The sequence below is a fragment of the Rana temporaria genome, chromosome 9, assembly GCF_905171775.1.
Source record: "Rana temporaria chromosome 9, aRanTem1.1, whole genome shotgun sequence".
Taxonomy (NCBI): domain Eukaryota; kingdom Metazoa; phylum Chordata; class Amphibia; order Anura; family Ranidae; genus Rana; species Rana temporaria.
This window is the reverse complement of record NC_053497.1, coordinates 118,399,060-118,426,606: the sequence shown is the minus strand read 5'-3', so window position 1 is coordinate 118,426,606 and position 27,547 is coordinate 118,399,060. Positions and strand designations below refer to the sequence as shown.

Below are 27,547 nucleotides of genomic sequence, written 5' to 3'. Positions count from 1 at the left end.
ATGTTGTTTACCTCTATATCCTCTATAAGTTCTTCATTCAGGTTCCATGATCCTTTTCTTTGCTCTATTTCTTTGAATCTAATTTCCGCTATTACAGGAGCGTGATCTGAGATTGTAGATACCCCTATCGAAGTATCCACTACCTCTTCCAATAACTCATGGTCTACCAATATATAGTCCAATCTTGAGTATGTTCCGTGCACGGAGGAATAGTAAGTGTAGTCTCTTTTATTTGGATATGTAATCCTCCAGGGATCTATTAAACAGTAGCTATGCATTTTTTTTCTTAATATTCTAAGCTGTTTAATATTTCGCCTCTGAGCCCCGGATGTACTATCCAGTTCATAGTCCATTGAGAGATTGAAATCTCCTGCTAGTATTACATGTCCTAATTTAAAGTCCATTAAGGCGTTCAAAATCCCCCTCAGATATTTATGCGGTTGGCTGTTTGGGCAGTAAATATTTGCTAGCGTGTATTTTTTCCCTTGGAGTACTCCTTTTAGAAACAAATAACGACCTTCCGGGTCTACTTTCCTATCTTCCACTGTAAAGGAGATATTCTTCCCTATTCCTATGGCGACCCCTTTTGCTCTCTTCTTTGGGGAGTCCCCATAGTACCAACTAGGGACTGCCCGAGAATACAATCTGACATTAGAGTCCAACGTTATGTGTGTCTCTTGGAGGAAAACTATTTCAGCGGAATACCTTTCAACTTCTCTTAGTACCATATGTCTTTTTTCGGGGCAACTGAGACCTCTTACATTATATGTTAAGAACTTTATGTTTGTCATATATTTTTTTTTTTTTTTTCCCTCTGTCTTGGGTATATATGTTCTTTCCTACTGCATGACACACAGATCTGAATCCCTTTCCCCCCCTCTCTAGTCTTCCCCTCTCCCTTCCCTCCCGATCTCCTCCCCCCCCTCCCTTATCCCTCCCTCCCCTCCCTTCCAATTGTACCTTGCCCCCTTGTTCTTCTTTTGGGGCTTTCTCCTCCCCTCCCCCCCCCCGTTCGATCCCTGACCTTCTGGTCATTTTTAGAGCTTTTTCTATTTGGCGCTCCTGGCGCTCTTTTGCTCCTCAGGCTGAGGTGGAGTTCTATTTTAGCCCGGTCTCCTGTCCCCCTATACTAGGGAACTGGTGAAGAAGCACTCTCTGGGTCTCCCTTCTCCCCGGTCCGACTCCGATAGCTTACCATGCTGACCCTCCCCGTTTCCCCCCCCCCCCCCACAGCCCCCCCTCCCACAATTCCCCTCCTCCCCGGCCGATCAACGCTAATAATTTCTTGGTATTGGGATGTCTAAACTATGACAAAATTCTGGTATTTCCTCCAAAAACCTCAGTCTTGCCGAAACACCATTTTTTCTGCCTATTAGGCACGCTGGAAATCCCCAATTATACTGAATATTATGCTCCTGCAGGACACCTAGCAATGGTTTTAAACTTCTTCTTCGTTTTAACGTCTCTTGTGACAAATCTTGATAAATTTGAATATTATGTTGATCGTATCCTAACGGCGACTTCCCTCTAAGTTTTCTCCATAGCTGGTTTTTCTCTTCCCAGCTTTCAAAACGCACAATAATGTCCCTTGGGTAATCCTGTGCTCTCTCCCTAGGACGTCTTATTCTGTGTGCTCGTTCTATTCTGAGTGGGGAAGTTGTTTCTCTCTCTAAAATTGGATTGCAGATTTTTCTTATTATTTCTGGGAGGTCCTCGGCTTGTGTCGTTTCTGGAACACCGCGTATTCTTATATTCTTTCTTCTATCTCTGTTCTCTTGATCTTCTAATTTATACGCCTGTTCTCGTTGGTTGATTTTTAATGCTTTTATTTCATCCTCTAGTTTTTTAAATGAGATTACATTATGGTCAACTTTTTTCTCCACTTCTTCCACTCTTTCCAATATATGCCCCATGTTTTTCTCCATTTTTTCCATTTGCGTTTTGAGTGATCTTTCTAACGCAGCGAACATGCCTTCCATCTCCCTTTTTGTTGGCAAAAGTGTCATATCCTGCGTTTCTTCCTTATTTCTCTGTTCTAGATCTATTTCTTTGTCTGTTTCCCTATCTTGATCTGTTCTGCTCTCTAGGAGTGATTCTGAACATGTTTCTGAGTCCGCCAAGATATTAGCTGGCCCTTTTTTCTTATCTTTTTTCTTCTCCTTTTCTGCTTGGCCTGCTCTGCCAATCGATGGTTTTTCTATGTGCTGGTTGTCGCCGTTTATCGCTTGGGTCACAAATTTACACATCGGGCCTGGGCTTTGACTTAAACGGGGTATCTTTGGGGTTGCCCCGCCTTTCACAATTTTTCCCCTTGTGGTCATCCTTGCCCCTAAATTGTGACTACGTCACTTTAGAGCGGTTCCGAGGGAAATCCGTTTGCACTTGTGATAGGTGTATACTCCCCTCTCATCCCCGTCTCCGGTGCCCGTATATCTTAGGGATCTTCTCCTAGTATACTGACCCCCCTTTTCTATCCGACTCCAGTGTCCAACTAACAAATATTGTGCAAAAAATTCCGTGTAAAATTCCGTGTCTCTTGTTCACTTATTGATCCCCATAAGACGCAAGAAAGTATCAAGAGGGGGCCACAGGAGAAACTATGAGGTTACCGACCTCCTTACAGGAACAAAAAAAAAAAAAAAAAAAAAAAAAAAAAGAAAGAGAAAAAAAAGAAAAAAAAGAGAAAAAGCTGTGCTGTACTCATGGCTCTCATGTCACCTTATTCCAAGCTATCATCACAGTCCCAGACTTTTATCATTCTCCACAGAGAGCAGTGTCCCATCAAGAGTAAGCAACCGGAGGGACTATAAAGTTACCGACATCTTTACAGACATTTGAAATGACAGTGTTGAGCTCATATCACTTATAACACATTATTTCATGCTTTCATGTCAGTCCCGTCCATTTGTCAGTCTCCTCTGAAAGAGGTATCCCATTTGTATTTTTCTTTTATATTTCTTTTTCTTAGTTCATATTTTTTTTAAAGGACATTTGTACTCTCCACTTTGATGGATGGATGGAGTATGCTCATAAGATGTACTCACCAGTCCAATAATTGTTTTACTAAGAGAATCTTACGGGCTGCTGCAGTGTGTTCCAGGTTACCTTCTGTTCCTATTATTATGGTTTTGGCTTTGGCTCTGGTGATGGGGCCAGTACTCCACTTCGCCGAGCTGCAAACTGTGGAGCCACAGGGCTGCGTGACGCCCCCCCCCCCCCGGGACCCCCTCCCGGAGCCGCGCGGCACACTTCCGCAGCTCCTCCACCCGCCCGCCCGCTCCAGGGGACCAGGGAACCGGGCAGACCAGGCAGACCAAGGAGACCAGGGAGACGCAGCACCGCCTGCCCCAACGCAGCGCCGCCGCACCGCCAGCCAGCCAGGGGAATTAGGGAAGCCGGAGAAGCCGCCCAACCCACGTGGCAGCCCGCTTGTCAGGTCAGTGATCTAGGGAGACCCGTGCACGTCCGCTTCGGCCAGCCGGCCGAGGGCTACAATCCGGTGGGGAGGAGGAGGGGGGGGGACTCCCCAGTCAGCGGAGGGAGCGGGGGATCCAGCTCACGTTCGTGTCAGCATCGATTCGGAGCGGGGCCGGAGAGAAGGCATCCCGTCTAGCCGCTCCTCCACCCTGACCGCGCCATCTCTAGACTCCTCCCTCACCTGCCCTATGGAGATTTTAAAGGGTAAAAGTTTGTCGCTATTCCACGAGCGGACGCAATTTTGAAGCGTGACATGTTGGGTATCAATTTACTCGGCGTAAGATTATCATTCACAATATAAAAAAAATTGGGATAATGTTACTGTTGTCTTATTTTTTTAATTAAAAAAAGTGTAATTTTTTCCCAAAAAAGTGCGCTTGTAAGACCGCTGCGCAAATACGGCCTGACAGAAAGTATTGCAACGATCGCCATTTTATTCTCTAGGGTGTTAGAATAAAAATATATATAATGTTTGGGGGTTCTAATTAAAGGGAAGGAGATGGCAGTGAAAAATAGTGAAAAATGATGTATTAGAATTGCTGTTTAACTTGTAATGCCAACGGCCACCACCAGATGGCGCCAGCTGACAGAAGGAAGAGCTTGGGACTCCACAAGGCCACAAAGCCGCGGCCTCAATTACCGGGCGTCACGGGCACGCCGAGATTGTGCGGTGGGGGCGCACAGAGACACAGGAAAGCCGCGGCCTCAATTACCGGCGGGCGCCAGGTCACAATTTCTTGTTGCAATTGCGACCTGGCGCCCGGATATTGTCGACCCCTGGGGTAGGCATACTGTATTCCAGTCTTGGTGTGATAACACTGCTTCGCCATAGGGAGAGCACAGTAAATGAATGCTGTCATCCTAGGGCAGGATCATGTATTAATTTTAATTTAATTGTCTTGAAAAGGAAAATGAATACAGCCATCACATCTAAGGACTGTAAGCTGCTAAACATGCACCGGACACTTTATTAAGTACACCTTGCTAGCAGGGCTGTCTTAATGAGAGGGCACACCTGGGCACTGCCCAGGGGCCCCAGCTGCATGGGGGGGCCACGCAGTTTCCCCAAAGCAGCTGGTCCTTGAGCCCACGCTGCCCCGAAATTGGGGGCCCCATGATGGCACTGAGAGTGATAGATACACAGGGGAGGCAGTCTGCCTCCTACCTACTTGATGTCTGTTTACCTGCACTGTAATCATTGTAGGGCCCCAAAGCATTACTTTGCCCAGGGGCCCGTGATGCTATTAAGACGGACGGCCCTGCTTGCTAGTACCGAGTTGGACCCCGTTTTGCCTTCAGAACTGCCTTAATTCTTTGTGGCACAGATTCAACAAGGTGTTGGAATTCCTCAGAGATTTTGGTCCATATTGACATGATAGCATCACACAGTTGCTGCAGATTTGTCAGCTGCACATCCATGATGTGAATCTCCCATTCCACCACACCCCAAAAGGTGCTTCATTGGATGAGATCTGGTGACTGTGGAGGCCATTGGAGTACAGTGACCCCATTGTCCAGTGGTGAGATGATTTGATCTTTGTGACATGGTGCATTATCCTGCTGGAAGGAGCCATCAGAAGATGGGTACACTGTAGTCATAAAGGGATGGACATGGTCAGCAACAATACTCAGGTAGGCCGTGGTGTTTAAATGATTCTCAATTGTTAGTAAGGGGCCCAAAGTGTGCCAAAAAAATATTCCCCACACCATTACACCACCAGCCTGATCTGTTGCGACAAGGCAGGATGAATCCATGCTTTCATGTTGTTTACGCCAAATTCTGACCCCACCATCTGAATGTCGCAGCTGAAATCGAGACTCATCAGACCAGACAACGTTTTTGTAGCCTCAGTTTCCTGTTCTTAGCTGACAAGAGTGGCACCCGGTGTTGTCTTCTGCTGCTGTAGCCCATCTGCTTCAAGGTTCGATCTGTTGTGCATTCAGAGATGGTATTCTGCATACCTTGGTTGTAACCAGTGGTTATTTGAGTTACTGTTGCCTTTCTATCATCCCGAACCAGTCTGCACATTCTCCTCTGACCTCAACAAGGCATTTTCATCCACACAACTTGCGCTCACTGGATATTTTCTCTTTTTCGGTTCATTCTCTGTACACCCTAGAGATGGTTGTGGGTGAAAATCCCAGTAGATCAGCAGTTATTGAAATACTCAGACCAGCCTGTCTGGCACCAACAACCATGCCACATTCAAAGTCACTTAAATGCCCTTTCTTCCCCATTCTGATGCTCAGTTTGAACTTCATCAAGTCGTCTTTACCACATCTAGATGCCTAAATGCATTGAATTGCTGCCATGTGATTGGCTGATTAGCAATTCGTGTTACCAAGCAATTGAACAGGTGTACCTAATAAAGTGGGCCGCGGCCGTGATGTCCACCAGGCACCCGCGATCGGCGGTTACACAGACAAGGACGCGGATCTGTCAAAAATATATGAAGAAGAATACGTATCGGCCTAGACTGAGAAAAAAAAATGATTTTTTTTTTAAAAAAATGGGCTATTTATTAAAGCAACAAGTAAAAAATATTGTTTTTTTTCAAAATTGTTGCTATTTTTGTTTATAGCGCAAAAAATAAAAACTGCAGAGGTAATCAAATACCACCAAAAGAAAGCTCTATTTGTGGGGAAAAAAGGACCTCAATTTTCTTTGGGAGCCACGTCGCACGACCGCGCAATTGTCAGTTAAAGCGACGCAGTGCCGGAAGCTGAAATTTCACCAGGGCAGGAGGGGGGTATATGTGCCCAGTAAGCAAGTGGGTAAATCTCAAAAACAGAAAGTAAAGATGTGCACTTTACAAGGTGTGAGTTCTTTGTTCATAATGTACCTTATAAGTAAGAAAAAGTCCTCTCTGGATCTGCCTATATCAGAAAAGTGGTGGCAATGCTGCTAGAACAAATGATCTTGGATGCAGGAGGGGTAGTACTGCATCTGGGATTTATGGAGTTGCATTTATTTTAATTTATTATAATAGCAATTTTCCTGGTGACGTAGATTTGCTCTGTATGAATGGGGTAAAAAACAAATGTTATTTGTTTATTTCCTGTCTTGGTCAAATGTTTTTTTCATTGATTTTAAATCAGAAAATACCGCATTTGGCCACAAGATGGTGCTAAGTATCATAGAAAATTCCTATGATAGAAGTCATCTAGTGGCCAAATGTGATGACAAACATTCAAACAGTACAGGAAATGGCATAATAACATTTTTTTTTACCCCATTTAAACAAAATTATGTATTTTTTTTTTATTTTTTTATTTAACCACTTAAGACCCGGACCAAAATGCAGGTAAAAGACCAGGCCCCTTTTTGCGATTCGGCACAGCGTCGCTTTAACTGACAATTGCGCGGTCGTGCGACGTGGCTTCCAAACAAAATTGGCGTCCTTTTTTTCCCCACAAATAGAGCTTTCTTTTGGTGGTATTTGATCACCTCTGTGGTTTTTATTTTTTGTGCTATAAACAAAAATAGAGCGATAATTTTGGAAAAAAAATCAATATTTTTTACTTTTTTCTATAATAAATATCCCCCAAAAATATATAAAAAAAAATGTTTTCCTCAGTTTAGGCCGATACGTATTCTTCTACCTATTTTTGGTAAAAAAAAAAAACGCAATAAGCGTTTATCGGTTGGTTTGTGCAAAATTTTTAGCGTTTACAAAATATGGGATAGTTGTATTGCATTTTTATTAATTTTTTTTTTTTTTTTTACTACTAATGGCGGCGATCAGCGTTTTTTTTTTTTTTTTTCGTGACTGCGACAATTTATACACATTTTTGGGACCATTGTCATTTTCACAGCAAAAAATGCATTTAAAATGCATTGTTTATTGTGAAAATGACCATTGCAGTTTGGGAGTTAACCACAGGGGGCTCTGATGGGGTTATGTGTGACCTGAAGTGTGTTTACAACTGTAGGGGGGGTGTGTCTGTAGGTGTGACATCATCGATTGTGTCCCCCTATAAAAGGGATGACACGATCGATGCAGCCACCACAGTGAAGAACGGGGAAGCCGTGTTTACACACGGCTCTCCCCGTTCTTCAGCTCCGGGGAGCGATCGCGGGACTCCAGCGGCGATCGGGTCCACGAGTCCCGCGGTCACGGAGCTTCGGACCAGGTCGCGGGAGCGCCCCCGCGACCCACGGCTGGGTACTAGTACAGGACGTACCTGTACGTGGATGTGCCCAGCCGTGCCATTCTGCCGACGTATATGTGCAGGAGGCGGTCCTTAAGTGGTTAAACACACCCCAAAGTGTATTTAAAGCCAAAAATATTTTTCATTTGTTTAAGAGCAGGGAACAGTTATAATGTCAACTTTATTGCTGTCTGGTATCCTGCTAGGTAGATTTATCCTGCTGGTCAGTTTTACAAGGGCTGAAGGTCTTTAACCATCTGCCAACCATTCACAGTAAATATACTGCGACCAGGCGGCAGGAACTTCTCCATGCACGGGCCCCCTGGCGACCCATGTTGTGATAGGACACGGCACGAGTTTGGCAGCTGATTTCAGCCAATGATCCGCTGTGTCCAATCACACACAGGTTTCTGTGTTTCCAAAAACACAGAGCGCTGTGTATGGGGAAAATCGATCTGGCTGTTTCTTATCCCTGCAAAGTGCCAGATAGTAAAACAAAAGCATTACACATTGTTGGGCACACATTGTTAAACCCCTAACTGGCCATAGATGTTAACCTCTTCCCAGCCAGTGTCAGTGTACAGATCCCTGTATTAGTGCCACTAGCAACATCAGTGTCAGTTAGTGAGCCTCCCAGGTAGTGTCTGTTAGCATCAGATTGCCCCCCACCCTATCAAAGTCCCACTATAATTCGCTGATCATTACCAGTATAGCGTCATAACTACATTCATTCTAGTATATATACACCATAGTTTGTAGACGCTATAACCTTTGCACAAACTAATATACACTGTAAGATTGGGGTGATCAGACTCCAGCGGTAGGTGCGTTTTTAGTGAGTACGCCAGTCCAGAATTTTTAAGGGCCTGGTAGCCCACTTTTCTTTAAAAGCACAAAAAATTCACAAATACATGAGTAGCCCACCATTACCGTATCTTGCATACTCAATACTTTAGCCTCCTGGCTTTCATTGTTGCCATTCGGCTGTTTCAGGCCTTTAGCCTGCTTCTCAGAACAAACAGAGTTTCCTGGAGTTTAAGCTTTCTCCTAGCTTACTCCTGATCAGCGTCTTGCTGCTCAATCACCTATGACATCTGCCTCCTGCAGACATGGGGCCCTTTCACACGGGCGGATCAGTAATGATCCGCTCCGTGTGTCCACAAAGCTCAGTGGGGATTCCCTGTAAAATCCCAGCTGAGCCGTCGGCTGACAGGGCGGTCCCCGCACACTGTGCAGGGACCGCCCTGTCTTTCCTCTGCTCTCCCCTATGGGGGATTGGATGATCACGGACCGTATGTCTGTGTTCATCCGATCCGCCAGACGGAAGAAAAATAGGATTTTCTTTCGTCCGATTTTACGGATCTTTGCGGAGGCGGACGATTACGGGTGTCAGCGCATGGTCATCCGCTGACACCCGCAATCACATAGGGACCAATGTATGTCCCGTTTTCATCCGCAACGGATGGGTGAAAATGTGGACATACGGTCCGCACGTCTGAAAGGGCCCATGCAGCCTCTGACTCCTCTCAGAGGGATGGGAGTCCACCTGACTCCCAGGAACAGACTTCCTGTCTGTTGGGTGGGGCCCTGAGCCATAGTCAGGTCAGAATTAAATAGCCAAACACACAGCTGTGCAATCAAAGTGTGTTTCTCTCCAAAATCTGGCGTAAACCAGCAATCTTTAAGGTTGCATAGAGTCCCACCACCACAACACTTATTGGAATTTTTTAAACCAAAGACATGTAACAGAATACAGAGAGTAGAAAATATCTGTTTTTTATTTTTTTTTTAATTTTCAGTGTTTTTTCATTTATATACTGTAATTGTAGCACCCTCTACCTTCGGTAGGTGCTAAGTGTAAGGGTTTTTGTGTAAACTGCCAGTGCAGGTAAATTTAAGCTAGGCCTTAGTGGTTTAGTGTAGCAGTGGATGACTGACATGTACTTTAGCTCTTGGGCGCCTCCCCTGTTTCCAGGGAGAATGTTCTGGAAAAGGGGCAGGACAATGAGATGGAGTGACATGGGGTACATGTGAGGAGCTATGACCAATCCCCAACTAGGATTGGCAGGGGGCAGGCCTCCTACATATAAACATGGTAAACCTGCTGGAGGAGGACTTGTCGGCTGGGTGAACTGGATGATGGAACGCTAGATTGTCGTGTCTGAGAGAACCCCTATCTGGGGTGGGGTGTATCTGAGGCGGATGAGCTCGGGAGCGGGGAGGGAGCCTCTTATTCGGTCATGGAGAGGTGTCCTGGAACAGGAGCAGAAGGAGACAGTTGGTTTGCATGTCTAGAGTCATCCAGGAAGGATTCATGGCAGGCGTCGCTGAGTAAAAGCACAGTGGAGAGATCTGGAAGAGGCATGCCAGGGGAGCTGGATGTAAAGCCAGAGGGAGAGACTGTGGAGTTTGTGTCAAATCAATGCAGCCATGGAGGGTGGGCAAGATTTGCAAGTCGGACTTGCTGGGATCAGTAATCCATCACCTTTGATTCTTCTCAAGTAAACGGTTGCTGCCATAAAGGGGTGCTGCAGGCCCTGGGCTACAAAGGGTCATCGAGTAAATTAACTGGGACTTATTCAGAGTGAGGCCTAGTCATGTTCTTGTGGTGTGACAGGATTACTAGACTAGGACAGTAAAGTAGTGTGCTGGAGGAAGAAGTGTTCTGAGGTAAATGACTGTCAATGAATATGCTGGAGGAAAAAGTGTTCTGAGGTAAATGACTGTCAAGGAATATGCTGGAGGAAGAAGTGTTCTGAGGTAAATGACTGTCAGGGAATATGCTGGAGGAAGAAGTGTTCTGAGGTAAATGACTGTCAGGGAATATGCTGGAGGAAGAAGTGTTCTGAGGTAAATGACTGTCAGGGAATATGCTGGAGGAAGAAGTGTTCTGAGGTAAACGACTGTCAGGGAATATGCTGGAGGAAGAAGTGTTCTGAGGTAAATGACTGTCGGGGAATATGCTGGAGGAAGAAGTGTTCTGAGGTAAAAGACTGTCACGTTTAGGGTCAGCCATCTTGTTCTTTTGAGAAGTGGGACGCAGTTAGTATATTCTATAAAGTACATATTTATCTTCTGGGCATCCCTTTTCCCCAACCAAGTTAATCCCCTAATAAAACAAAAACAAACAAGAGACTATTCATTGATTAAAGGTCCGTCTAATGGATGTCCGGCAGCAGGGTGGAATGTGTGGATGCTGTAACGCGTAGCAACCCATCGCTACATAAAAAACACAACAGTGGTGATCAAATACCACCAAAAGAAAGGTCTATTTGTGTGGAAAAAATTATATAAATTTGGTTTGGATACCAAATGGGTATCCTTAATAAAAGCACTTATCACAGTACCCAAAAACACTGGTTAGGCACACAGTTAACCCTTTGGTTGCCCTAGATGTTTAACCCCTCCCCAGCCAGTGTAATTAGTACAGCGACAGTGCATATTTTTAGCACTAATCACTGTATTAGTGTCACTGGTTCCCGCAAAGTGTCAGGTAGTGTCCAATTGTCCACCACAATATCGCAGTTCCACTATAAGTCGCTGATTGCCGCCATTACTGGTATAAAAAAATTAATAGAAATTCCATGAATCTATCCTATACTTTGTAAATGCGATAACGTTCGCGTTAACCAATCAATGTACGATTATTGTTTTTATTTTATTTCTTTACCAAAAATATGTAGCAGAGTACATATTGGCCTAAAATTATGAATACATTTGATTGTTTTTTAATTTTTTTTATTATTTATTGGATATGTTTTATAGCAGAACGTGTGTATGTATGTGTGTATGTGTATATGTATGTATGTGTGTATATATATATATATATATATATATATATATATATATATATATATATATATATATATATATATATATATATATATATATATATATATATATATATATATATATATATATATATATATATATATATATATATATATATATATATAATCTATCCTTTTTTTTTTTTTTTTTTCAAAATAACATTTTTTGCATTATATGGCGACTTTCCCAAACAAAACACAGTGGTGATCAAATCGCGGTGGTTAAAAATGACATAAATTGTATTTGGGTACAGTGTCGCACGAATGCGCAATTGTCTGTTAAAGTAATGCACTGCGGTAAAAATAGCCTGGTAAACCTGGAGGTCAAGTGGTTAAGAAGGCACAAATTTTAAATTTTACCCAAAAAAATGCTGTTTAAACCTCTCTACTCTACAAAGCTGTATTTATTTTTTAACATATGACATTTATAAAATGCAAACAATTACAATAGTTATCCTCTAATTACATTGAGTCAGCTACACAATCTGGGTAATTGCTATGTGTAAGTAATTAAAAGGATGTGTTTTAAACCCCAGTTATACGGAGCTGATTAAAACAACGAAGAAACCTTTGAAATGTATTAAATCCGTGTTGTGAATTGCCAAGTAATCAGTAGTGGAAGATCAGCAATCAGCCATGCTGTGGACTCTGGAGTGGAAAGCTGTATGGAATGATGAGCTCTACACACTAGGTAATGTCTGGACTTTCATGAATCAGGTTTACATTCACTTTCACTCGCACACACTATAAGAAAATCGGGCAAACATTTTAGTCTGAGGAACGATCGTACGATGTTCTGATAGTGTGTACACAACTTTCCAAGTGGTCATTTCTAGACATATTGGGCCATAGAATTGGATAGGCACAGCGTATCTTACCTGGCTTTAAAGGGTCACTAAAGGAAAAAATTTTTTTTGCTGAAATGACTGTTTACAGGGCATAGAGACATAATAGTTAACTGATTCCTTTTAAAAATGATTAAAAATAGATAAAAAAACAATCATATAATGTGCCTGCAGTGTAGTTTCGTTTTTGCTGTTGTTTGCTGGTTCTCTGATGTACAGAGAGCCACTAGAGGGCAGTCAGCCAATAGAGAGCAGTGATACTTTGTCTAAAACTCCTCAGCACCAATCCAGTTTCGTTTTACACACAGTAATCACACCTCCTTGATTAGTGACCACCGTGAGAAATCTCCCAGTACTGTGGTTATCAGGAAACAGACAGCCAGGAAGTGTCCAGAACAGAGAGGATTTACAGCAACATGAAAGCAAAAACGAACAATGAGCACATGAAACCAGGACTGCAGTAAGGTAAAGGAAGCTATTTAGCTAAAAAAAAAAATTCCTTTAGTGACCCTTTAAGTCGAATCCAGGAAGATTTTGCGCCGTAAGTTACAGCGGCGTAGTGTATTTCTGGCGGCGGAATTCAAATCGCCGATAAGGGGGCGTGATTCATTTGAATGAAGCGCGTCCCCGCGCCGATTGAACTGTGCATGCTCCGTTTCAAAATTTCCCGCCATGTTTTGCGCGAAATGACGTCGCAACGACGTCATTTTTTGAACTTAGATGTGACTTACATCCATCCCTATTCACGGACGACTTCCGCAAAAAAAAAAAAATTCAAATTTCGACGCGGGAACGACGGCCATACTTTAACATGGCAAGTCTATCTATACGCCGCAAAATAGCAGCTTTTAACTATACGCCGGAAAAAGCAGACTAGAGACGACGTAAGAGAATGCGACGGCCGCGCGTACGTTCGTGGATCGTCGGAAAAAGCTCATTTGCATACCCGACGCGGAAAACTACGCAAACTCCACCCAGCGGGCGCCGAAGTATTGCAAAGCCGTACACCTGTCGGATCGAACCCAGATGCCGTCGTATCTTGGTTTGAGGATTCAAACTAAAGATACGACGCGAGTAATTTGAAAGTACGCCGGTGTATCAGTAGATACACCGGCGTACTCTCTCTCTGGATCTGGCCCTTTATTGTTTTCAGCAGTGACTTGTATTTGGCTATTTTTTCTCCAATAAATTTCTATCTACAGACTTAGGGCTCTTTCACACGGGCAAACCGCTGAGGTCCACCTGTCAGTTTTTTTTTAGGTGGACCTGAACGGACGCTGAGTGCAGGTCTATGGAGCCACAGATGTCAGCGATGACATGTCCGCTGACATCCGACCCGCTCCGATCCGCTAAAGTGTGACGGATGGAAACTCTATTTTCCATCCGTCTATCGGATCGGATGAAATTGGACTCTATGGTCTATCTTCATCCGATTCCTCCATAGGGGAGAGCGGCGCTCTGACAGGTCGGTCCCTGCACAGTGTGCAGAGACAGACCTGTCATCTTACTGCTCAGCGGGTATCGACGGAGCGATCCCCGCTGAGTAAGGATGAGCTCCGGCATGTTAGCCCACGTGTAGAGCCCGCCAGGAAGTCGGCGCTGCGCTAATCACAGGCAGGGAGATATTGTCCTGATGCGCGGCTGCAAAGATCGGGAAATGTCTCCCTGCCTGTGATTGGCACAGCACAGTGCCAACTTGATGCCAGTGATCTGACAATATGGTTCCGGCTATCGAGATGGTTCCTGTAAGGACTGCGCAGGCACAATCCTTGCCGACGGAAATCTCCGAACCTCGGCCGGGATCCAGGGCGACGTGGAATTTGAGGAAAGTGGCCAGTCGGCCTCGCTTCGCTCGGATGGCTCGCTCGGCCTCCTGGCTCTTTTTTTTAACATCCTCCAATCCACGGGGATGTTAAGGAATGAGCCTGGATGCAGGCCGAGGTTCGGAGATTTCTGTCGGCAAGGATTGTGCCAGGAACCATCTCGATAGGGGAACCTTAACGACAAGTCACCGGGCTCTGCACGTGGGCTGTGCGAACATGCTGGAGCTCAACCTTGCCGCTGAGCAAAGCGGAGCCCGTACATGGACACATCCGTGTGAAAGGGCCCTTAGAAGTCCCAAGGCTTTATATTTCTCCATAAGTCAGGATTGAGCTCTGTATAAATTGCATACATGATTGATATTGCTCATCACATTCACAGATCGCATTGCACTGTGTATGGACCTGGTCTGTCCAACAATTTTATTTTGTTTTACAATTTTTCCATACTCTTCAATAACTGCCAATCATACACTTGGCGTTCATTATTGCTGGACACCATCAGGGCGATTTGTATGTTTTTTCCATGTTATATACAGTCTTGTCTCCATAGACTTAAAGGGGTTGTAAACCTTCGTGTTTTTTCACCTTAATGCATCCTATGAAAAAACACCTTGCAGTCACGGCCCCCCCCCCCCGATTTACTTACCCGAGCCCCAAATCTCAGTGTGCGTGATCCCGTGTTGCTTTCCCCCCGGTCTAGTCGGCTATTCATTGGATGATTGATAGAAGCGTAGTCATTGGCTCCCACTGCTGTCAATCACATCCAATGACGCGGCTGCCGGGGGGTGGGGCCGAGTCATACAGTTGGCAGCTATGGACGCCGATTGTATGGCGCAAGCTATCCCTCTTGACAGAGCTTCCCAGAGGGGGTGGAGGAGGAGCCGCTGTGGGACCCCAGAACAGGAGGATGAGGGCCACTCTGTGCAAAACAAACTGCACAGTGGAGGTTAGTATGACATTATTTTCTTTTTTTAATAATCTGCAAACCTTTAGTACCCCTTTAAGCCTCATACACACAATCGGATTTCCGTCGGACAAAGCGTAGGACTTTTGTCTGAAGGGCGTTGGTCATGAACTTGTATTGCATACAAACGGCAAAGAATTGTCGGCCAACAAACACAAAACTACACTTTTTTTCAGCTCTTTAGCTCTTTGTTTTTTTGACAATTTTTTTATGCAAACTTGGACAATATTTCTATAAAAAAAAAAAAAAAAAAAAAAAAAAAGCAAAAATTATTTTTTTTCTAATTTGACCATTTGTTAGTTTTTGTAAGAGCCGGTTCACACTGGGGCGTCTCGTCGGGCAACTCAGCCTCCTGACAACTTGCGTCCCATTCTATTCAATAGAACTGACGCAAGTCGCTCCGACTTAGAAAAAGGTTCTTGTACGACTTCGGGGGCGACTTCGCCCCCAAAGTCATGCCGCCCCAGTGTGAACCGGCTCTAAGTGTTGCTGTGAAGAAAAATAAACAAAATATTTTATTTTATCTGTTGTTGTCTAAAATGATGTTTCTGGTGACAAAATGTTATTTACAAAATGGAAATGATTTTTCCCCCTTTTTTTCTTTTCTTATGCAACATTGAAAAAAAATAGTAAAACAAAATAAAAATAGAACTAACAAAACAGAAAAATAACAGCCAAGGACAGAAAAGAGTCTGACCACGACATGTCAAATCGTATGCCAAATTTCCGGCAACTGCATCGTCCGAATCCATGCGGCACTGTGTTGATTCCCAAAAGTAGTTCCTGCACTACTTTTGGCGACTTCGTGGGCGATTTGAGTAGGCATCTGTGCATGAACCCGCACAGATGTCTGTCAAATCGCACCCGAAGTCAGACTGAAATGCTGGTTTGAAATCAAACTGGCCCTCAGTGTGAATGTGGGCTTAATTAGGGTTGACTAAAGTGGTTCTAAAGGCTCAAGGGTTTTTTACCTTAAAGGTTTGTTTTTTTATTTTCTAAATAGGTTCCTTAAAGCTAGTGCATTGTTGGTTCACTTACCTTTTCCTTCCATTTCCCTTCTAAATGTTTTTTTTCTTTGTCTGAATTTCTCACTTTTTCACTGTTACTCCTCAGTAAGCTTGCCCCCAACTTCCAAGCCGTTCTGGCTGGGGGTTAGTCGGCATGCTCGCCCCCTCCCTTGGGACTACAAGTGTCTTCCCGCAGGGATGTAGTCCCAAGGGAGGGGGACGAGCACGCCAACTAACCCCCAGCCAGAACGGCTCGGGTGATGGTGGAAAGCTTACTGAGGAGAAACAGGAAGTGAGAAATTCAAACAAAGAAAAAAAAAACATTTAGAAGGGAAATGGAAGGAAAAGGTAAGTGAACCAACAATGCACTAGCTTAAAGGAACCTATTTAGAAAATAAAAACCTTTACAACCCCTTTAATTCATTCTATGCATTAGAGTAAAAAACTTTCAAGCGGCAGCCTCCTCCCCAACCCCCGCTAATATTTACCTCATTGGTATAGGTGCAGGAACTCCCCCCTTGCCTCTGTCCCCTGCCCTGTTCTGAGCACCATCTCTTGGTTCAGCCACCTACCCAACTCCCAGTACAACCCCTTTCAGAGAATACAGAACCAAGTATAATTTTGTGGTGTTAAATAATGTGTATGGAATTTGTTAATGATTACAAGAAAAGTAGTAAAAGAGACCCCCTGCACCAGCAACAATAGATCCCCCAGGAACAATGGACCCACCCCAGCAACAATAGATCCCCCAGGACCAATGGATCCCCCCAGCAACAATAGATCCCCCCAGCAACAATAGATCCCCCCAGCAACAATAGATCCCCCCAGCAACAATAGATCCCCCCAGCAACAATGGACTCCACCCAGGAACAATAGATCCCCCAAACAACAGTTGACTCCCCCAGCAACGATGGACCCCACTCTAGCAACAATAGGTATAAATAGAAATTAATAATAAGAAAAAAAAAATATTAACCCAAAACCTAACCCTCTAATCCTAACCACTTAACAGTGGCCCGGATTCAAGAAGCAATTGCGTCTGCGTAACCATAGTTACGCAGCGCAATTGCTTACTTGCCCCGGCGTAACGAGTTCTCCTGATTCAGAGAGCTCGTTACGCCAACTACAGCCTAAGATATGCGTGGCATAAGCCTCCTTATGCCTTCATATCTTAGGCTGCATTCTTGCGTTGGCCGCTAGGGGGCGTTCCCATTGTGGTCAGCGTATAGTATGCAAATTGCATACTAACGCCGATTCACAACGTTGCGCGAGCCCTGCGTACGAAATTTACGTTGTTTCCGTACGGCGTGTTAAGCGTAAGGCAGCCCCTTCTAATAGCAGGGGCAGCCAATGCTAAAGTATACCCGTTGTTCCCACGTCGCGACGTTTGAATTTTACGTAATTTGCGTAAGTGATTCGTGAATGGCGTCCAGCGCCATTCACGAATCACTTTGAAGCAAATGACGTCCTTGCGACGTCATTTGCCGCAATGCACGTTGGGAAAGTTTCCCGACGGAGCATGCGCTCGGCGCGGGAGCGCGCCTAATTTAAATGATTCCCGCCCCCTACGGGATCATTTACATTAGGCACCATTACGCAGGGCAAGTTTACACAGCAGACACGCAATTTACGGAGCTACTGCTCCGTGAATCGCGGGTAGCGCAGGAAATTTGCGGGGGCGCAGGGCAAAAACGCTGCCCTGCGCCTCCGTAACAAAGGGGCAAATTTACCTGAATCCGGGCCATTAACTCTAACCCCTGATCCTAACAAAATAATAATATTAAGTGAATATTAAAAACAAAAGCTGAAAAACCTAGCAACAGATGATGGTTTTCTCTATTGGCTAACAAAAAACACCAAAGCTCAAAAACTTTGTATAAAAACGTGCAAAAATAGCGCAAAAAAACTCGTGGCTATGCTCAGGTGGGAGTGCAGCCGTACAGCTCTGTCTGGCAGGGAAGGAGACCTAAACATTCAGTAAAGGCCCGTACACACGGTCGGACTTTCGGCCAACAAACTTCAAAATCTGCAAGTTTTCAATTTTGTCCGACCGTGTGTACGCTCCATCGGACCAACTTTTTCGGGTTTCATCGGACAAAAAGTTCAGTCTGCAAACGGACAAACTTTACGACAACAAAAGTCCGATGGTGCCTAGTCCGTGTGTACAGCAAGCCATCGGACTTTTGTACAAAGTGCAAATACGCATGCTCAGAACCAATGTTAACCACTTCCCGCCCGGCCTATGGCCGATTTACGTCCGGGAAGTGGTTTTGAAATCCTGACTGGACGTCCTGCAGGATTTCATGCCGCGCGCGCCCGTGGGGGCGTGCAGCGCGGCGATCGGTGATGCGGGGTGTCCGTCTGACACCCTGCATCTCCGTTCTCGGTAAAGAGCCTCCGGCGGAGGCTCTTTACCACGTGATCAGCCGTGTCCAATCACGGCTGATCACAATGTAAACAGGAAGAGCCGTTGATGGCTCTTCCTCACTCGCGTCTGACAGACACGAGTAAAGGAGAGCCGATCAGCGGCTCTCCTGACAGGGGGGCTTCGCGCTGATTGTTTATCAGCGCAGCCCCCCCTCGGATCGCGACACTGGACCACCAGGGAAGGGCAAAAAAAAAAAAGCCGAAAAAAAAAAAGCATTAAAAAAAAAAAAGATGCCAATCAGTGCCCACAAATGGGCACTGACTGGCAACATGGGAATCAGTGCCGCCCCTCAGTGTCCATCAGTGCCACCCCTCAGTGTCCATCAGTGCCACCCCTCAGTGTCCATCAGTGCCACCCCACAGTGCCCATCCATGCCCAGTGCCCACCTATCAGTGCCCATCTGTGCCACCCATAAGTATCCATCAGTGCCACCCATAAGTGCCGCCCATGAGTGCCCATCTGTGCTGCCTATGAGTGCCCATCAGTGCCGCATACCAGCGCCGCCAATCAGTGCCACCTCATCTGTGCCCATCAGTACTACCTCATCGATGTCCATCAGTGCCATCTCATCGGTGCCCATCAGTGCCCGTAATTGAAAGAGAAAACTTACTTATTTATAAAAAAATTAACAGAAAAAAATAAAAACGTAATTTTTTTTCAAAATTTTCAGTCTTTTTTTAGTTGTTGCGCAAAAAAAAAAAAATCGCAGAGGAGATCAAATACCACCAAAAGAAAGCTCTATTTGTGGGGAAAAAAGGACGCCAATTTTGTTTGGGTACAGTGTAGCATGACCGCTCAATTGCCATTCAAAGTGCAACAGTGCTGAAAGCTGAAAATTGGCTTGGGCGGGAAGGTGCGTAAGTGCCTGGTATGGAAGTGGTTAAAATCAACCAACAATAGCAGAAGTTAACCAAAGGGTGGCGGTAAAGAGCAGAAAAACCACGTGATGTTAGGAAACTTTTAGAAAAGTTTGCAGAAAAGTCAGAGCATGTGTATGCTATGGGTGTGACCAGACAACTCACTTCGGACAAAAATCCAAGGGAAAGTTTGTCGGATGTCCGACCGTGTGTACGAGGCTTTAGACTTGCAGGTCTCCTCCCTGTCCCCAGTCTGTAAATAGAAAATGAAGGGAAAAGACGGGTGAACCAGAGCTGCTACCTCCTTGATCATCCGCAGCTTCCAAAGCACAGGCTTCCAGCTGGTAACCTCCAATCTTCAGACAATATAGAGAAAGCTGGCCCTCCAGTGCAACATCTATAAATCAAATGCTCTTTGTGAAAGTTTGTGTAGTACAGTCAGTCATGTAAAAAGCATATACTGCACAAACTTTAATAAACGGCATTTGATTATAGCAGTTGCACCAGCTTTCTCTACATACCAAATGAAGGGAAAAGCAGCAGAGTAATGAGCATATCTATCTGTCACTCTGCTCTCTCCTCCTATCTACATGCTCCTTTCACCGCAGCACACCTGAGTGCCTCATTTTGCAGTCTCTCTCTCTCTATCTATCTATCTATCTATCTATCTATCTATCTATCTATCTATCTATCTATCTATCTATCTATCTCTCTCTATATCTCTCTCTATATCTCTCTCTATATCTCTCTCTCTCTTGTTGTACAGTAGACTGCAAGAGGCTGATACCAAGTCAAAATTCAAATACTTAGCCGGTTCACACTGGGGCGTCTCGTCGGGCAACTCAGCCTCCTGACAACTTGCGTCCCATTCTATTCAATAGAACTGACGCAAGTCGCTCCGACTTAGAAAAAGGTTCTTGTACGACTTCGGGGGCGACTTCGCCCCCAAAGTCATGCCGCCCCAGTGTGAACCGGCTCTAAGTGTTGCTGTGAAGAAAAATAAACAAAATATTTTATTTTATCTGTTGTTGTCTAAAATGATGTTTCTGGTGACAAAATGTTATTTACAAAATGGAAATGATTTTTCCCCCTTTTTTTCTTTTCTTATGCAACATTGAAAAAAAATAGTAAAACAAAATAAAAATAGAACTAACAAAACAGAAAAATAACAGCCAAGGACAGAAAAGAGTCTGACCACGACATGTCAAATCGTATGCCAAATTTCCGGCAACTGCATCGTCCGAATCCATGCGGCACTGTGTTGATTCCCAAAAGTAGTTCCTGCACTACTTTTGGCGACTTCGTGGGCGATTTGAGTAGGCATCTGTGCATGAACCCGCACAGATGTCTGTCAAATCGCACCCGAAGTCAGACTGAAATGCTGGTTTGAAATCAAACTGGCCCTCAGTGTGAATGTGGGCTTAATTAGGGTTGACTAAAGTGGTTCTAAAGGCTCAAGGGTTTTTTACCTTAAAGGTTTGTTTTTTTATTTTCTAAATAGGTTCCTTAAAGCTAGTGCATTGTTGGTTCACTTACCTTTTCCTTCCATTTCCCTTCTAAATGTTTTTTTTCTTTGTCTGAATTTCTCACTTTTTCACTGTTACTCCTCAGTAAGCTTGCCCCCAACTTCCAAGCCGTTCTGGCTGGGGGTTAGTCGGCATGCTCGCCCCCTCCCTTGGGACTACAAGTGTCTTCCCGCAGGGATGTAGTCCCAAGGGAGGGGGACGAGCACGCCAACTAACCCCCAGCCAGAACGGCTCGGGTGATGGTGGAAAGCTTACTGAGGAGAAACAGGAAGTGAGAAATTCAAACAAAGAAAAAAAAAACATTTAGAAGGGAAATGGAAGGAAAAGGTAAGTGAACCAACAATGCACTAGCTTAAAGGAACCTATTTAGAAAATAAAAACCTTTACAACCCCTTTAATTCATTCTATGCATTAGAGTAAAAAACTTTCAAGCGGCAGCCTCCTCCCCAACCCCCGCTAATATTTACCTCATTGGTATAGGTGCAGGAACTCCCCCCTTGCCTCTGTCCCCTGCCCTGTTCTGAGCACCATCTCTTGGTTCAGCCACCTACCCAACTCCCAGTACAACCCCTTTCAGAGAATACAGAACCAAGTATAATTTTGTGGTGTTAAATAATGTGTATGGAATTTGTTAATGATTACAAGAAAAGTAGTAAAAGAGACCCCCTGCACCAGCAACAATAGATCCCCCAGGAACAATGGACCCACCCCAGCAACAATAGATCCCCCAGGACCAATGGATCCCCCCAGCAACAATAGATCCCCCCAGCAACAATAGATCCCCCCAGCAACAATAGATCCCCCCAGCAACAATAGATCCCCCCAGCAACAATGGACTCCACCCAGGAACAATAGATCCCCCAAACAACAGTTGACTCCCCCAGCAACGATGGACCCCACTCTAGCAACAATAGGTATAAATAGAAATTAATAATAAGAAAAAAAAAATATTAACCCAAAACCTAACCCTCTAATCCTAACCACTTAACAGTGGCCCGGATTCAAGAAGCAATTGCGTCTGCGTAACCATAGTTACGCAGCGCAATTGCTTACTTGCCCCGGCGTAACGAGTTCTCCTGATTCAGAGAGCTCGTTACGCCAACTACAGCCTAAGATATGCGTGGCATAAGCCTCCTTATGCCTTCATATCTTAGGCTGCATTCTTGCGTTGGCCGCTAGGGGGCGTTCCCATTGTGGTCAGCGTATAGTATGCAAATTGCATACTAACGCCGATTCACAACGTTGCGCGAGCCCTGCGTACGAAATTTACGTTGTTTCCGTACGGCGTGTTAAGCGTAAGGCAGCCCCTTCTAATAGCAGGGGCAGCCAATGCTAAAGTATACCCGTTGTTCCCACGTCGCGACGTTTGAATTTTACGTAATTTGCGTAAGTGATTCGTGAATGGCGTCCAGCGCCATTCACGAATCACTTTGAAGCAAATGACGTCCTTGCGACGTCATTTGCCGCAATGCACGTTGGGAAAGTTTCCCGACGGAGCATGCGCTCGGCGCGGGAGCGCGCCTAATTTAAATGATTCCCGCCCCCTACGGGATCATTTACATTAGGCACCATTACGCAGGGCAAGTTTACACAGCAGACACGCAATTTACGGAGCTACTGCTCCGTGAATCGCGGGTAGCGCAGGAAATTTGCGGGGGCGCAGGGCAAAAACGCTGCCCTGCGCCTCCGTAACAAAGGGGCAAATTTACCTGAATCCGGGCCATTAACTCTAACCCCTGATCCTAACAAAATAATAATATTAAGTGAATATTAAAAACAAAAGCTGAAAAACCTAGCAACAGATGATGGTTTTCTCTATTGGCTAACAAAAAACACCAAAGCTCAAAAACTTTGTATAAAAACGTGCAAAAATAGCGCAAAAAAACTCGTGGCTATGCTCAGGTGGGAGTGCAGCCGTACAGCTCTGTCTGGCAGGGAAGGAGACCTAAACATTCAGTAAAGGCCCGTACACACGGTCGGACTTTCGGCCAACAAACTTCAAAATCTGCAAGTTTTCAATTTTGTCCGACCGTGTGTACGCTCCATCGGACCAACTTTTTCGGGTTTCATCGGACAAAAAGTTCAGTCTGCAAACGGACAAACTTTACGACAACAAAAGTCCGATGGTGCCTAGTCCGTGTGTACAGCAAGCCATCGGACTTTTGTACAAAGTGCAAATACGCATGCTCAGAACCAATGTTAACCACTTCCCGCCCGGCCTATGGCCGATTTACGTCCGGGAAGTGGTTTTGAAATCCTGACTGGACGTCCTGCAGGATTTCATGCCGCGCGCGCCCGTGGGGGCGTGCAGCGCGGCGATCGGTGATGCGGGGTGTCCGTCTGACACCCTGCATCTCCGTTCTCGGTAAAGAGCCTCCGGCGGAGGCTCTTTACCACGTGATCAGCCGTGTCCAATCACGGCTGATCACAATGTAAACAGGAAGAGCCGTTGATGGCTCTTCCTCACTCGCGTCTGACAGACACGAGTAAAGGAGAGCCGATCAGCGGCTCTCCTGACAGGGGGGCTTCGCGCTGATTGTTTATCAGCGCAGCCCCCCCTCGGATCGCGACACTGGACCACCAGGGAAGGGCAAAAAAAAAAAGCCGAAAAAAAAAAAGCATTAAAAAAAAAAAAGATGCCAATCAGTGCCCACAAATGGGCACTGACTGGCAACATGGGAATCAGTGCCGCCCCTCAGTGTCCATCAGTGCCACCCCTCAGTGTCCATCAGTGCCACCCCTCAGTGTCCATCAGTGCCACCCCACAGTGCCCATCCATGCCCAGTGCCCACCTATCAGTGCCCATCTGTGCCACCCATAAGTATCCATCAGTGCCACCCATAAGTGCCGCCCATGAGTGCCCATCTGTGCTGCCTATGAGTGCCCATCAGTGCCGCATACCAGCGCCGCCAATCAGTGCCACCTCATCTGTGCCCATCAGTACTACCTCATCGATGTCCATCAGTGCCATCTCATCGGTGCCCATCAGTGCCCGTAATTGAAAGAGAAAACTTACTTATTTATAAAAAAATTAACAGAAAAAAATAAAAACGTAATTTTTTTTCAAAATTTTCAGTCTTTTTTTAGTTGTTGCGCAAAAAAAAAAAAATCGCAGAGGAGATCAAATACCACCAAAAGAAAGCTCTATTTGTGGGGAAAAAAGGACGCCAATTTTGTTTGGGTACAGTGTAGCATGACCGCTCAATTGCCATTCAAAGTGCAACAGTGCTGAAAGCTGAAAATTGGCTTGGGCGGGAAGGTGCGTAAGTGCCTGGTATGGAAGTGGTTAAAATCAACCAACAATAGCAGAAGTTAACCAAAGGGTGGCGGTAAAGAGCAGAAAAACCACGTGATGTTAGGAAACTTTTAGAAAAGTTTGCAGAAAAGTCAGAGCATGTGTATGCTATGGGTGTGACCAGACAACTCACTTCGGACAAAAATCCAAGGGAAAGTTTGTCGGATGTCCGACCGTGTGTACGAGGCTTTAGACTTGCAGGTCTCCTCCCTGTCCCCAGTCTGTAAATAGAAAATGAAGGGAAAAGACGGGTGAACCAGAGCTGCTACCTCCTTGATCATCCGCAGCTTCCAAAGCACAGGCTTCCAGCTGGTAACCTCCAATCTTCAGACAATATAGAGAAAGCTGGCCCTCCAGTGCAACATCTATAAATCAAATGCTCTTTGTGAAAGTTTGTGTAGTACAGTCAGTCATGTAAAAAGCATATACTGCACAAACTTTAATAAACGGCATTTGATTATAGCAGTTGCACCAGCTTTCTCTACATACCAAATGAAGGGAAAAGCAGCAGAGTAATGAGCATATCTATCTGTCACTCTGCTCTCTCCTCCTATCTACATGCTCCTTTCACCGCAGCACACCTGAGTGCCTCATTTTGCAGTCTCTCTCTCTCTATCTATCTATCTATCTATCTATCTATCTATCTATCTATCTATCTATCTATCTATCTATCTATCTATCTCTCTCTATATCTCTCTCTATATCTCTCTCTATATCTCTCTCTCTCTTGTTGTACAGTAGACTGCAAGAGGCTGATACCAAGTCAAAATTCAAATACTTAGCCGGTTCACACTGGGGCGTCTCGTCGGGCAACTCAGCCTCCTGACAACTTGCGTCCCATTCTATTCAATAGAACTGACGCAAGTCGCTCCGACTTAGAAAAAGGTTCTTGTACGACTTCGGGGGCGACTTCGCCCCCAAAGTCATGCCGCCCCAGTGTGAACCGGCTCTAAGTGTTGCTGTGAAGAAAAATAAACAAAATATTTTATTTTATCTGTTGTTGTCTAAAATGATGTTTCTGGTGACAAAATGTTATTTACAAAATGGAAATGATTTTTCCCCCTTTTTTTCTTTTCTTATGCAACATTGAAAAAAAATAGTAAAACAAAATAAAAATAGAACTAACAAAACAGAAAAATAACAGCCAAGGACAGAAAAGAGTCTGACCACGACATGTCAAATCGTATGCCAAATTTCCGGCAACTGCATCGTCCGAATCCATGCGGCACTGTGTTGATTCCCAAAAGTAGTTCCTGCACTACTTTTGGCGACTTCGTGGGCGATTTGAGTAGGCATCTGTGCATGAACCCGCACAGATGTCTGTCAAATCGCACCCGAAGTCAGACTGAAATGCTGGTTTGAAATCAAACTGGCCCTCAGTGTGAATGTGGGCTTAATTAGGGTTGACTAAAGTGGTTCTAAAGGCTCAAGGGTTTTTTACCTTAAAGGTTTGTTTTTTTATTTTCTAAATAGGTTCCTTAAAGCTAGTGCATTGTTGGTTCACTTACCTTTTCCTTCCATTTCCCTTCTAAATGTTTTTTTTCTTTGTCTGAATTTCTCACTTTTTCACTGTTACTCCTCAGTAAGCTTGCCCCCAACTTCCAAGCCGTTCTGGCTGGGGGTTAGTCGGCATGCTCGCCCCCTCCCTTGGGACTACAAGTGTCTTCCCGCAGGGATGTAGTCCCAAGGGAGGGGGACGAGCACGCCAACTAACCCCCAGCCAGAACGGCTCGGGTGATGGTGGAAAGCTTACTGAGGAGAAACAGGAAGTGAGAAATTCAAACAAAGAAAAAAAAAACATTTAGAAGGGAAATGGAAGGAAAAGGTAAGTGAACCAACAATGCACTAGCTTAAAGGAACCTATTTAGAAAATAAAAACCTTTACAACCCCTTTAATTCATTCTATGCATTAGAGTAAAAAACTTTCAAGCGGCAGCCTCCTCCCCAACCCCCGCTAATATTTACCTCATTGGTATAGGTGCAGGAACTCCCCCCTTGCCTCTGTCCCCTGCCCTGTTCTGAGCACCATCTCTTGGTTCAGCCACCTACCCAACTCCCAGTACAACCCCTTTCAGAGAATACAGAACCAAGTATAATTTTGTGGTGTTAAATAATGTGTATGGAATTTGTTAATGATTACAAGAAAAGTAGTAAAAGAGACCCCCTGCACCAGCAACAATAGATCCCCCAGGAACAATGGACCCACCCCAGCAACAATAGATCCCCCAGGACCAATGGATCCCCCCAGCAACAATAGATCCCCCCAGCAACAATAGATCCCCCCAGCAACAATAGATCCCCCCAGCAACAATAGATCCCCCCAGCAACAATGGACTCCACCCAGGAACAATAGATCCCCCAAACAACAGTTGACTCCCCCAGCAACGATGGACCCCACTCTAGCAACAATAGGTATAAATAGAAATTAATAATAAGAAAAAAAAAATATTAACCCAAAACCTAACCCTCTAATCCTAACCACTTAACAGTGGCCCGGATTCAAGAAGCAATTGCGTCTGCGTAACCATAGTTACGCAGCGCAATTGCTTACTTGCCCCGGCGTAACGAGTTCTCCTGATTCAGAGAGCTCGTTACGCCAACTACAGCCTAAGATATGCGTGGCATAAGCCTCCTTATGCCTTCATATCTTAGGCTGCATTCTTGCGTTGGCCGCTAGGGGGCGTTCCCATTGTGGTCAGCGTATAGTATGCAAATTGCATACTAACGCCGATTCACAACGTTGCGCGAGCCCTGCGTACGAAATTTACGTTGTTTCCGTACGGCGTGTTAAGCGTAAGGCAGCCCCTTCTAATAGCAGGGGCAGCCAATGCTAAAGTATACCCGTTGTTCCCACGTCGCGACGTTTGAATTTTACGTAATTTGCGTAAGTGATTCGTGAATGGCGTCCAGCGCCATTCACGAATCACTTTGAAGCAAATGACGTCCTTGCGACGTCATTTGCCGCAATGCACGTTGGGAAAGTTTCCCGACGGAGCATGCGCTCGGCGCGGGAGCGCGCCTAATTTAAATGATTCCCGCCCCCTACGGGATCATTTACATTAGGCACCATTACGCAGGGCAAGTTTACACAGCAGACACGCAATTTACGGAGCTACTGCTCCGTGAATCGCGGGTAGCGCAGGAAATTTGCGGGGGCGCAGGGCAAAAACGCTGCCCTGCGCCTCCGTAACAAAGGGGCAAATTTACCTGAATCCGGGCCATTAACTCTAACCCCTGATCCTAACAAAATAATAATATTAAGTGAATATTAAAAACAAAAGCTGAAAAACCTAGCAACAGATGATGGTTTTCTCTATTGGCTAACAAAAAACACCAAAGCTCA

General features: G+C 45.1%; 1 protein-coding gene across 1 annotated transcript in view; it reads right to left on the bottom strand.

Annotated features, from left to right (window-relative positions):
* Positions 1 to 27,547, bottom strand: part of KCND1 (potassium voltage-gated channel subfamily D member 1) — a 150,110-nt gene that overhangs the window by 20,795 nt on the left and 101,768 nt on the right. The gene's annotated exons all lie outside the window — the stretch shown is intronic.